We start from the raw sequence: 12,189 nt of genomic DNA on the forward strand, positions 1-12,189 counted from the left end.
AAATAAAAAATATTATTCTATTTATAAAATATTCAAAGTTATATATGATTTAATTGCATATTTTTAGATATTTTATAGATAGACATGTATTTTTTGACTATTATCTATTATGGCTTGGTTTCTCAGAGTTTAATTGAATTTTAAAAACTAACCAACACTATCTGTAAATTGTAGTCTTATATCAATGAAAACAAATATGAATGTCTGAAAAAGTTTAATATGCACTGTTTATGGCGGATCTTAACAGCCTACCTCCACCCTTCGCCACTGGAATCTATTTATCTATGGTTTGCTGTAAGTTGCGATACGTCCTCTTTTTGAGGTATTTATGAAATTTTTGTCTGGGCGGGTTCTTTAAATATGTAAAAATATCCGGGGTTTTCACTATTTCGCTTTTTTTCATCCAAATGTTGCTTGTTATTTACTATTACTGATGTCTACCGTTGAATAATTGAAGCATTGTGGGCGAGACCTACGCCCAGTAGTTTGACAGGCCCTGAAAGACATTACAAATAAAATATAGTATTATAATCTTTAGAGAAATGTAAACAGGAACAGGTATGATGATATTGGTAAAATATATAAACAATTTTAAAGATTTTGTTTAAACCTAAAAACCTAACCTACTTACTACAGTCCCGGATGCCGGATGTCGGATGTCGGAAACGAGCAAAGTCGTTTACGTTGGCTCTTTTATCTTCCACATGCAGTGTCCATTAGTAGTGTCAATCAGCGTTAAAATCACCGTGATCTCAATGCGGTAGTAATTCGTTCAAAAATTGTAAATATGTACGTCATAATTCACGGTTACACTATTGATTGTAATTTTAATAGATTTGCCTTGCTAGATATCTTTATGGGCATTGAATAATGAATTAAAGATGTTCGTAATGCGAATACGTTTATTACTCGTCGTAGGTAATTCAATTTGTATTGAGTTATATACGCATGAATGCAGTATCCAAATCCGAAGATGGAAAGGTCACACCATCTGGATATTTTTCTGATCACATTATTTCCTTTATAACCCAATGCCAATGACATTTTGACGATATAATGAAGTATGTATTTAAAATTCTTTTAGATCCTCAATGCTCGGTCGTCATGTTTATAAAATATATTATTTTTGACAAGAATAATACGTTTATTGGCAGGACCTATCTTGGAAATCCTAACGTGGCGGTGTCACGTTTTATGTCGACATCTATTTAACATAGAAATAGACAGATATCAAAATTATCGATATAATATTATCTACCTAGGTACCAATATTTTGAGATGTAACATTTTAGTCACGCTGGTAATTCCAATTTTTAAATCCATTATTTCTATCGTATACTCGATGATTTTTTCAAACCAAATTATTTTAGTGTTGCTGTCATTGGTTTTTAATTAAACTATTCGTTGACGTTGCTGTAATGGGAAAGCATGAATCAGATACCATCACATAGCAAGTCCTACACCATACCGCATGTAATCGCGTAGGGAGCAGTACGGAGCAGCTAGTATGCCATTACCTATCTACTATTTTTATTTCGAAATAAATAAAAGCTATTTAAATTTTTTTTTTTTTAATTTGCACGGTTTGTTTAGATTTATTGTTGAAAATAATAAAAGGACCGATGTGTTTTCATGAAAACTACATTTTTTTATAATAATAATTAATTAACAGTATTTATTATATAGGTGCGTAATGTCTCCCATGATACATAATTAGTTTACGTGGCTTCCTCGTTTGGCTATCAGAATTAGTATTTTAAAAAATAAATACTAATCAGAGCTACCGGAGGCATTATAACAAAATTTAATGAACTCGACCATTCTGCGCGATAATTTTCTTTATTGTTCTTTTTATTTATTGTTATTATTTTGTTCCACATTTTGTAATTTATTGTGCAACAATGTCATGCAAATTTAATGGATTACATGCAAATTTTTTATGTGCAATATATCTTGCCGAGAATGTACTCATCAGTCCCAACAGACTGGGAGACAATGATACTCAATTATCACACGTGCACGGCAGCACCTGCATGACCAAATAATGCTCTACCTTAAAAATCGTAAACGTACAGTGATATATCCCGCTTGTAACCAACTTCAAATTGGTGATGCCTTATCTAAAATTTGGTTCTAGCTACGGCCCTGTATTCACGTACAGTACAACCTCGATTTTCCGGACTAATTTGGGATGAAGATAGTCCGTATAAGGAAAAATCCGGATGTTAGAAGAATATCATAATTGACAAGGAAAGACAAGTATATACAGTATGAATAATTTAATTTTTGTCTAGATTTACATACACGTATGTATAATAAATATTTTTTTATTAAAACAATCAGTTATCGATTTTTGCTTGCTTAAATTAAAGCAGGTTCTACCGCGTTACTGGAACTTACTAATGGTCTTTTCAAAATTTTGTTCCATGATTTTTTCAAAGTTGACACATCTAAAGAATTCCAACTATCTGCTGCCATGACGTAGCAACAATCTTTTAAATTTATTTTCTTGTATAAGCTGATAACCGTTTCTTCATTATTTTCGTCTGCTAGCAATAATCGCCGAATCATATGTTTTCTATATAAACGTTTGAATGTTTCTATTACACCCTGATCCATCGGTTGTATTACCGACGTGACTCTTCGTCTTTTTTATGAACCACATAAAAATACACTCTTCAACTTCTTTATTTCCTAATTTTTTCATAACTTTCCGCGCTGAGCTTCCATCTTCTTACATTGAACAATTAGTAAATTTCATAATAGTATCACTTTATTTTTATATCCGAGATAGTTGACCTTCCGACACCATATTTATTAGATCTCGAGTTACCGCGTTTCAAAGCATCGATTATATCCAATTTGTCTTTTAATGAACATAATCTGGATAATCGAGGTTCTATTGTATTTTTAATTAAAATTTAATTGCGGGGCACCACTGAGCTTTCGATGGTAATAATTAGGACAATACTTAGGTACTACATTGTTAATATTGAACGATTATATCGTCACCGTTTTAGCAAAACCATCTATGTGCACTTTCTCAAATTGTGCAGGAGAAGGATAAAACTGAATAAAAAAATAATGTTACATTTAAACATTAAAATTATGAAGAATGCTTTATTATAATCAGAAAATGGTCTAAGATTATTATTTTGTTTACAAAAATCTTTTATTTTTAATACAAAAATAATAAATATACAGTTTGTGATGTCACATAAGTTGTTTTGACCGTTTTGTAAATACACATAGTTTAATTTATTCATCAACATGTGAATAATAATAAATTCATGAAAAACTGTTACATAAATAATAGTTGAAATATACATAGTGCGTTAGTGATAAATTGCAATATCATTTTATTAATTATTAATGCAATAGTGAGATGATATTATATTTATAAGTTCGTTTACTTTCTATTAGCAGGTTTAAATGTTAGGTTATCGTAGAAATAGTGGTGATCTTTCTCTATTACACTTTTTAATTCCTGAAGATGTATGTATTTCGACTGCGATGTTGGCAATGATTCATTATATATATATTACAAAGGCAGTCAAACGGTTGCACTGATAAAGTTGAGTTTGTAAAAGATTGTTCCATCTGGTAGATACTGTAACATTTTAATATCATATACAACAGGATCTCCGATTCGTTTTCCTGGTCTGATTGAACTTAATCCAGATTTAATCTTATCCATAATTCTTAAAAATTTAAAATCAATGACATTAATTTTATAAGGTTGTTTTGGTCTTGCTATATAATCAGATGGTGAATATATTGGAGGCTTAAAATACTTTTCTTAGGTGGCATGTGCACTATCGGCCTCTATCATGGTGTGGCCTTTTTCCAGAAAAAGCTGTTGAATCTCGATGTTTTTTTTCTCTAAAGATATAACTTAGAGCAGTAGCGAATAATTTATTTCGGTTTTGATATCCACACCCATCCGATATTAGAATTATTTCATTGTATTGTCCTGCTTTCGATGAGATGAGACAAATTCATTAGAAGATACATTATGAAGAATGTATATGGTGAAATTGTGTAGTTGCAGCTTTTGTTTATAATACATGTGTGCCTGTGTTTTGGACATAGCAGCATACTTTGGAGATCCATTGTGATTACTAACCGTCCAGTAATACTTCTGGTACTCTCCTTCATTTCATTTTTGGTCTTCTAGCATCTTTTTTTTTTTTTTAATAATGTGGCTATTGTATTTCATTTCTGAAACATTCTTCATTTTATAACTACAGCAGATGGCAGTGATGGCACACTGATCTTTACGTGGTTGGTGGATACTGATTTTTTGGTGGTAAATATACTGGAGTATATTCTGCTGCTTTATGACCATTTCCAGAGACCATTTTTTATATTCATCATGCATTTGTATTTTGGATCGGAAACACGATTCCACATACACCCTGGAGGTATTTTCTCTGCAATAATGGCTGGGAACTTTGGAATTAGATCCAACCATAATGTAACATTTTTCCACAAATCTCTCCGTTTTGATTTTTGGTTGCACTACAAATTATTTATCTTCAGTCAGATTCTTATTACCTGTCATTGTTGCTTTCAATTGGCCACTGTCATCGAGACGTTTGTAGTTATTTATCCAACTTTTAAATTAATTCTCGCCTATACCCTATTGACCATGTAGGCATCTTCCAGAAATTATTGAATATTTCCTCTCTTTTTGAGAAAGCATCTTTCAAACCGTCATGCAAGACCATAATGCATAGCATATAACATAGAAACAAACTATGTGTAGCCAAACTGTAAAAAAACATTACACTCTCGATATCAAAATACCATCTATATGTTACTATAATGTACACATAGTTGTTTTTGTGAACCGTGGTTTTTGAACCTTACACATAGCTGTTTTTTATTTTTTGAAATAACTTCGGAGCGAGTTTACCCAACACATAGATCATTTTACTGGCCTATAGAGAAAAAAATAAGGAATGACTTGGTATTTAAAAGTCATTTTTGATAAAAGTGACACATAGATGGTTTTGCTAAAACGGTGACGATATACAGTGCGCCGTGTCTATTTTGTGATTATACATTAACCATTAACTCATTAACATGATAATTGATAACAGTATACTATTGAGAATTCTAGGACGTGTGCGACACTATGTTGTTGTCAGCCAAGTACGTAGGCACTCTAGGCCAACTGATTCAAAATGCATAAATCCATAGGGGCGAATACTAGATAAGCTATCGTAATTTATAGTACGGCAGGTGATGGATACTAAGGCACTTTGTAAACCTTTACCTATACATAATAGTCTTTGTATCATCTAAATAATATGTATTTTAACATATTTAAATTTGTCCTTAAAGACTTCATTATAATATTAAAACTATGCAATCAAATGTTAGCACAATTTTCACACATCTCAATATAATTATTTACAAGTTTGAATTTGAGAAATTTACATTTAGTTACATACTAAATTTTCAGTCAGAGACATGCTAGTATGTACCTACATATTATACCTATACAAAAGAAATTACTATTTACGCAAATGTGGGAGTCCACATAGTGGGTGCTATATGTATTTTTTACGACGAATTGGCCATTCGCTCAATCCATTTCGATGTACGAGTGTACTCGATTAAAAACATAATATTATCAAGACTTCGTGTACGGTACATTTACTTACTAGGCAACTGTGGGTGCGTTTGTCAGTAGGTATATAGATGTTCTTGTTTCTTATTCTTATTATAATCTGTGTGTAAAGTAAGTTGTTTAATGCCAATTGGAAACAATTTACCAGTCGCATTTTTTGACTAGTGTTGGGTTGGGTGTACCTAAGTCCTAAACCAAGTGAGTTATGAATTATTTTATTATGACCAGCTGTAAAGTTATTAGTATTACACATATTAGTTTCTTATGATTTTTGAACGTAGTTTTACGTATACGTTTTTCTGTTAAATCAAGAAAACTCAAATATGAATGATATGAACAATGTATTTTTATGTAGGTACAATATCGTCGTTGTTTTGTAAAAAGGGTGAATTAACCAAAATGCTACTTTACAGGAGGAGGATTTTTAACTTTTAACATTTATTTGTTATTTACCTGTAGATGATTATAAACATCTAACAAGTTTATAATAAAGCTTAGAAAGAATACTGTCATTATAATCGGTATTATTATATAATTTTTGCTTCGCACATTTGATTTTTATTTCGTAGTTTTAATTAATTTAATTTTAGTCGATTATCGTTTTTAAGTACTTTCATGTGGAGATAAAAATTCGCCGTTTTTACACAACAAAGCTAGTGGGGTACATATTGTACTTTCATTAAAATCTCGATTTCGCCAAAATGGTTGATTCGCCCTTTTTACAAAACACCGACGATATATTCTTAACCTTTACGTTCTACTTAATGATTTATTTTACTGTAAATCTTTCTGTCATTTTATGCAACCGTATTTATTGTACGTACCTAGTAATTGCATATAATATTTGTGAAATGTACCCAAGGTGTTGTTCCCGACTGCGCAATATTTACAGCTGGAATATGTGTCTACTTCTGATTGTTTCTCCCCTAGTCAATATTATTTTACCTTCCCCTTTAGGGTTGCGGTTGCATACTATCATGCCGTATCGGATCAGGTTGTTTTACGTCAGGTATAAATGCATAGATGAATGAGATAAATTATTATTTAATAAGGGTGTTGGAATTTCTCGTCTACACCGCACCACATATTAACGCAGATTCCTGAAGTGTGTGAATCTGGATCGATGTCTTATCATTTTGTATAAATACTTACCATTCAATTAATAATTGCATCTCTTATACCTGTTATTTGACTCTTTTGAACGGCTAGCCTCTTTGAAATGTGTGATACTATCAGTTGTTGGACAATAATCTATACAAAAACCCCCGTATAATTTTTTTAAAAATAAATTCTTGATGCAACAAACAATGGAGACAAAATATTAATCAATAAGCTATTTTTTTTATTACTAATGGGGATCCGAGAGTGATGCTACAGCCTCGAAGCTAAACGTGGTCAGAAGATTTCGGATTTTGAAAATTGTTTTATCTAATATTTGGAGAACAATGTACCTACCTACGTCATAGCATCAATATTTTTTATAACCTATAATAATTACGCTGCGTCATCTTATCCCTAGTTTGAAACCCTTGTCTTATTACAATGAGAATTTCTGATGGATATTTTAATTGTTACAATGAATCGTGGAATCCATTTGAAAATTCTTCACTAGATACTTAACACATTTAAAAATATTTAAGGACACATGCAAAGTCAAATAATTGCTTAAGTAACGCTTAACTCTAAAGTGGAAATTTGAAAAACAGAGTTTACACTTCGCCATTAGTATTGCGATAGTTAATCAATGTTAACCGAGCGGGTTAAAACGACCAGTTTAATCTGTGTTGCAAAACGCATCGATAAGATTATCCGATCCAAAAGCTCCAGTGGAAAGTGCATCCACAAATAAAGCTTGGCCGTAGAGTCGCGATGCCCTGCCAAGAAGTACTACGAAAGGTTTTGACCGGTGCAGTATTCACCATTTTATAAACTGAGTATAAAGTGGCGTCCATTTTACAACTGGAGAAATGAATTCTTCATTATGCATGTCTACACAACTATCTCAATAACCAACCGACAAAGATCACAATAGTATTATGTGTTACGATCGTAGTTGTAAAACTAGACTAAATTATGATGGGGATATGCAGAATTTAAATATTCTGGCTAAAAGTTAGTTTCTATAATACGATAAAATTATTTTTTGTCAAATAAAATTAAGTGCTTTTTAACACGTTTTTATTAGCTCGTTTTCTTATTTGTACAGTACAAATCTTGCAATTGATTTTTCCGACTAGCTAGACATTTGAAACTTTTAGAATATATCAGAACACGACGACAATGCTTTATTTTAATACTTTTATCCATCTTTAAGCAGAATTGAATTCATTTTCAGTTAATTCTGTTTTGTATGGAAAGTTAGTTCGGAAAAAATCCGCAAGATAGTGCTTCGATCGAATTCAATGCTTGCACTTTTGCGTAACGGCGTTCGACGATTTTGAAAAAAGAATTAACTCGCTTTCTTGTTTTTTGTTTGTTTTTTACTTCGTATCAAGTACAAGTTTTAAAAATCTGATATATTATGTTATTCAATTAATAAATGTTTGAAAATTTCTTATAATTGCTCTCATTATTACGCATTTGATCATTTTCTGTCAAGTTGATGGGATAATTTTATTCATCAAAAAAATTTAAAAAAAAGTATTTATTAATACATAGAATTGTCAAGTTTATATGATTCAATAGAATTTAAAAACGTGGTATATAAAAAGTTATTTTTATCTTGTAATTATTATTGATTGATATCAACGAAATAGGTTCACCGGATTGTTCCTGGCTTTGTACTAAAAATTTGATATGGATTTACCTAAAAAATCTGATAAACTGATAATGTTCTGGTTGTTTTCAATAGCTTTCGTTTTCTCGTATGTGGTGATTTTGATACGTTTTTCTCGTGGATTATCGGATGTATAATTTCATATTATAACTAACTTATACCACCGCAATTATTATCATAATAGTGGTTAGAGTGTGTTTAATACCTAGGATGAAATAATAATTCAACTCGCATATTTACGTATTATTTTAGACATACTTCACGGTAGGCGTTACTAAGTCAACATTGTATATTAATGTGTAAATATGACAGATGAGATGAGTCAAAAGATGCTGCAATAAACACTTCGTGGAATACTTGTTTATGTCTGCCGAATTCGTGAACTTGTCTTTATCCGTGATCATGGAGATTAATAGTTTTTTTGAGCTGGGTTATTTTAGGATGCTATTTCGTGTCTTTACTCACACTACAGCAATGACAACAATTATACTATATTATGTAGGTATTACAAGTTAATTAGGTAGATAAATCAATTAGTCAGGTACTTGTCTGTTGCTGGATTGAATCTTGGCTGGAAATAAGACATGTCAGTAATGCAGTATGCTTGGTGTAAGTATAGTTAACAAACAATACCTAATCAATTACATTAACACTATCTAATACTAATACCTGCCTGAAGAATTGTCGTATATTATGCATTCGTTGGTTAAATCGTTCTACTATAGAATGTACGAGGTAGGATCTACTATAGATATCATAAATCGTCCGGTGTTCGAATTTGGAATTAAGCTCATCAGTCATCACAGTATAAAAAGTATTGAACGATATGTAAAATGTTAGCATGTGGCGCCCTCACTCAGCGGACAACTTATAGTGGTGGATCTATAACACTAACTAACAATTTGATCGACTATTTCGTTGTAGGTATTCTGTGTGTTAAAATAAAAGAGGTTTATCTTAGTACCCACAGTATTCTTACTTTCATCAGTACTATTTCTATTACCCAGAGACTTGAAATAAGGTACTTAGAAGTACTAATGCGGAAAACAACGGCGGCGTTTTCTTCATTATTGCATCAGTAAACGTATGTATACTAAAATGTAGGATATTATGGCATTATTTACTGACATTTTTTTATAAATTCGGAATTTAATATAAATGCCACAACCTTATGTTATCATTGTTATCATTTTTATCATAATTAGTCTGCACTGACACTTTGACACACTGGCACATCGTCATCATCTTACTTACAGTTGGTGTATCATTCATTTAAATCATCTTAACTAATTATGAGATCGTAATCATCGTTTTAACGAGCAAAGAGTTATCTTTGTTTAAAAACATTTATTTTCAATAAGTAACTACTAACGTTCAATGTTCGAGTATACGTGGCTTCATTAATTGATACGCTAGTTAGCATTGTTATCAATTATCATAGTCAATTAATTACACGTTCATTCGTTTATCGTGAATTTTGAAAGGTTCTTTTACACACCACTGTTAATGGCGCTCTTGTCACACTCCGGCCAAATAATTATTCGAAAACGTCCTATGAACTAGTGATGTCTTATCAAAAGAGAACGCGTCGATACTTTGTATCGGTATCAATCAAAAGAAAAGTCTCGTACCGAAAGATTTTTTCCACGAAGCTTTTATGTTCCGTTAAAAAATATTTTGATAGTTGGTACATTAAAATTTACAACGATATGTTTATGTCAATGCCTGATAATAAATTTCTACCATACATACTTACCACCGGCAGCTCGATAAAGTCATTCTATTGTATTATAGTCCGAGCGATACTTTTCAAAATTACTTATGAGCAAAATTACTAATCTGTATGAGCCAGAGTATGGATCTAATAGGTTGAGCAAATGGCTGACATCCATTTCTCGTAAAAAACAAAATCTGTTAAAACAAACCTCTACTCTGTAGAGGCCCATATGATCCTATTAGGATCAGACATGGTCGAAAAAAAAAATATGTTACAGCAAGTTAAAGCATATTATAATAATAATCACTTACCAAAATACTTTATGTCAGACTTTCGGTAAGTTTGGCAGAATAATTCTGGGACGAGGCTCTTTTGTCGCCATTTAGTTTCACTTACGTAACGTGAACTAAACTTATGCGGGGGCGATACAAATAGTATATTTTCTGAAATTTAAATTGTCACGGGGAATTGTATGAAAACATAATGAACATGTTTTTAATACCCCTACCGCCTACTATGAAAGCTGAAACGCCCACTAGTGGGCGGTAGAGACCAGATTGACTTCTCCTGTACTAAATTATAAATTAAACCTCTCCGCAGACATGTAAGTACATAAAAAGCTTAACTACCAGTGAATAAAAGTTAACCAACAGATTTAAATCTTTCTATGATGAAGCCATTGTAACTTCTAACCGTGCATTTCGGTACCTGTACCGTATCGATACTTTTTCGACATCCCTATTCGAAACAGCACATGCGATATGGATCGAGAAGAGGCCGCCGCGACGCGCGAAGAACGCCGCCACGATATTCGTAATCAATCGCACTCGGTTCGTCTTTAAATTGTATGTTATCTACGATTTAGTCGCCGTCGAGCCTCTCCTACCGACGACCGTCCTCAGCCTGTTTCGTCGGAGGCTTCGCGCCAAAGCTCAGTTCCGCCTGTGCCATCGTTTCAAGTTTCACCCGTGAAATTAATACGTTTTCGGATTTCTGTGTTTAGTTTTTGTCGTATTCAAGTGTTTTGCATATGTAATTAAGTGTGTCAACATAATATTATTGTAATACGTTGTGTGGTGCGAAATATTAGCGACGTTTATTCCGTTTTAATATAAGGTAGTTTTCATATTAATTGAAGTGAGCCTGCACGAATGTTTGAATACCTTATCATCGTCGCCCTTATCAGTTCCAACCCGAACCCGGCATGACCGCCTCTTTTAAAACGCTACCTTACGGCGTACGCCTTATCTATTCATATACCTACAGTTCACCTAGTCACTGTGTTTAATAATATTAAATTTAAATCATTCCTTAAAATGGGGAAACCTATTACACAACGGACGGTCTTACATTACAGAAATGTTCCAAATATCACTGAATACATCTTACATTTCAATTTGATCATATTATTATCGGTTAGGTTAAGTTAGGCTTCAATTGCAATGTATGCATTTATTTTGTCACACATCATCGATGATTCATGCCAATTTATGCATCTAATTGCGGAAGTCAATCGTATACGTCATATTATTATTACTACATTCAAAGAAAGTTACGAATTCTATTCCTGTCGTGTTGTGCGTTCAGGATATCCTCAATGAATTGCAATAACCTAAACTTTGTATTCTTCTATTTTACTGACGGATGATTGTCAATATACCTGTAATATATGTAAAATTCTCGGGTCTCCAATATTATGCTCCGCTGTGTTATTGGTAGCTAAATAACAGCACCTGTAAAACCAGTTATAGTATTACAAATGAAATAGCTATTTTTTGGCGATTATTATTCTTACGATGTACATACAAATATAGTTTTTTTTTCTTCAAATTAAATATACTTAGTATAGTTCCTTTGATTATTTTTTTTTTTTTTATCTAGAATATACCCTTCAAATATTTTCTTATCGATCTTATTTCAATATATTTCCATTCTTATCGTTTTAGTCGTATTTAAAAAAAAAATATGCATATCGTCACCTTAATACTACAACTAGATATCTTTTGATTTTCACTGTTTTTGAGATAGCTATTGAATACGATTCTACATTATTTTCTT

The 12,189-nt window shown here is 32.0% G+C and overlaps 1 protein-coding gene across 11 annotated transcripts in view; it reads left to right on the plus strand.

Moving 5' to 3' along the window:
• The window catches only part of LOC147064444 (leucine-rich repeat flightless-interacting protein 2), a 69,034-nt gene that overhangs the window by 27,173 nt on the left and 29,672 nt on the right, over window positions 1-12,189 (plus strand). For 4 of the 11 annotated variants that reach the window (XM_085957988.1, XM_085957987.1, XM_085957989.1 and 1 more), the window contains exon 1: window positions 10,995-11,247. The exons of 3 other annotated variants lie outside the window; for them this stretch is intronic. The gene's annotated coding sequence lies outside the window, so the exon portion shown is untranslated. Of the gene's footprint in view, window positions 1-10,994; window positions 11,248-12,189 lie in introns of those variants that run through there. 4 more of the 11 variants (XM_085957991.1, XM_085957993.1, XM_085957990.1 and 1 more) reach the window with 2 other exon arrangements.

Source organism: Rhyacophila brunnea, unplaced genomic scaffold, assembly GCF_057557595.1.
Source record: "Rhyacophila brunnea isolate RB1 unplaced genomic scaffold, BYU_Rbru_1.0 scaffold_7, whole genome shotgun sequence".
Taxonomy (NCBI): domain Eukaryota; kingdom Metazoa; phylum Arthropoda; class Insecta; order Trichoptera; family Rhyacophilidae; genus Rhyacophila; species Rhyacophila brunnea.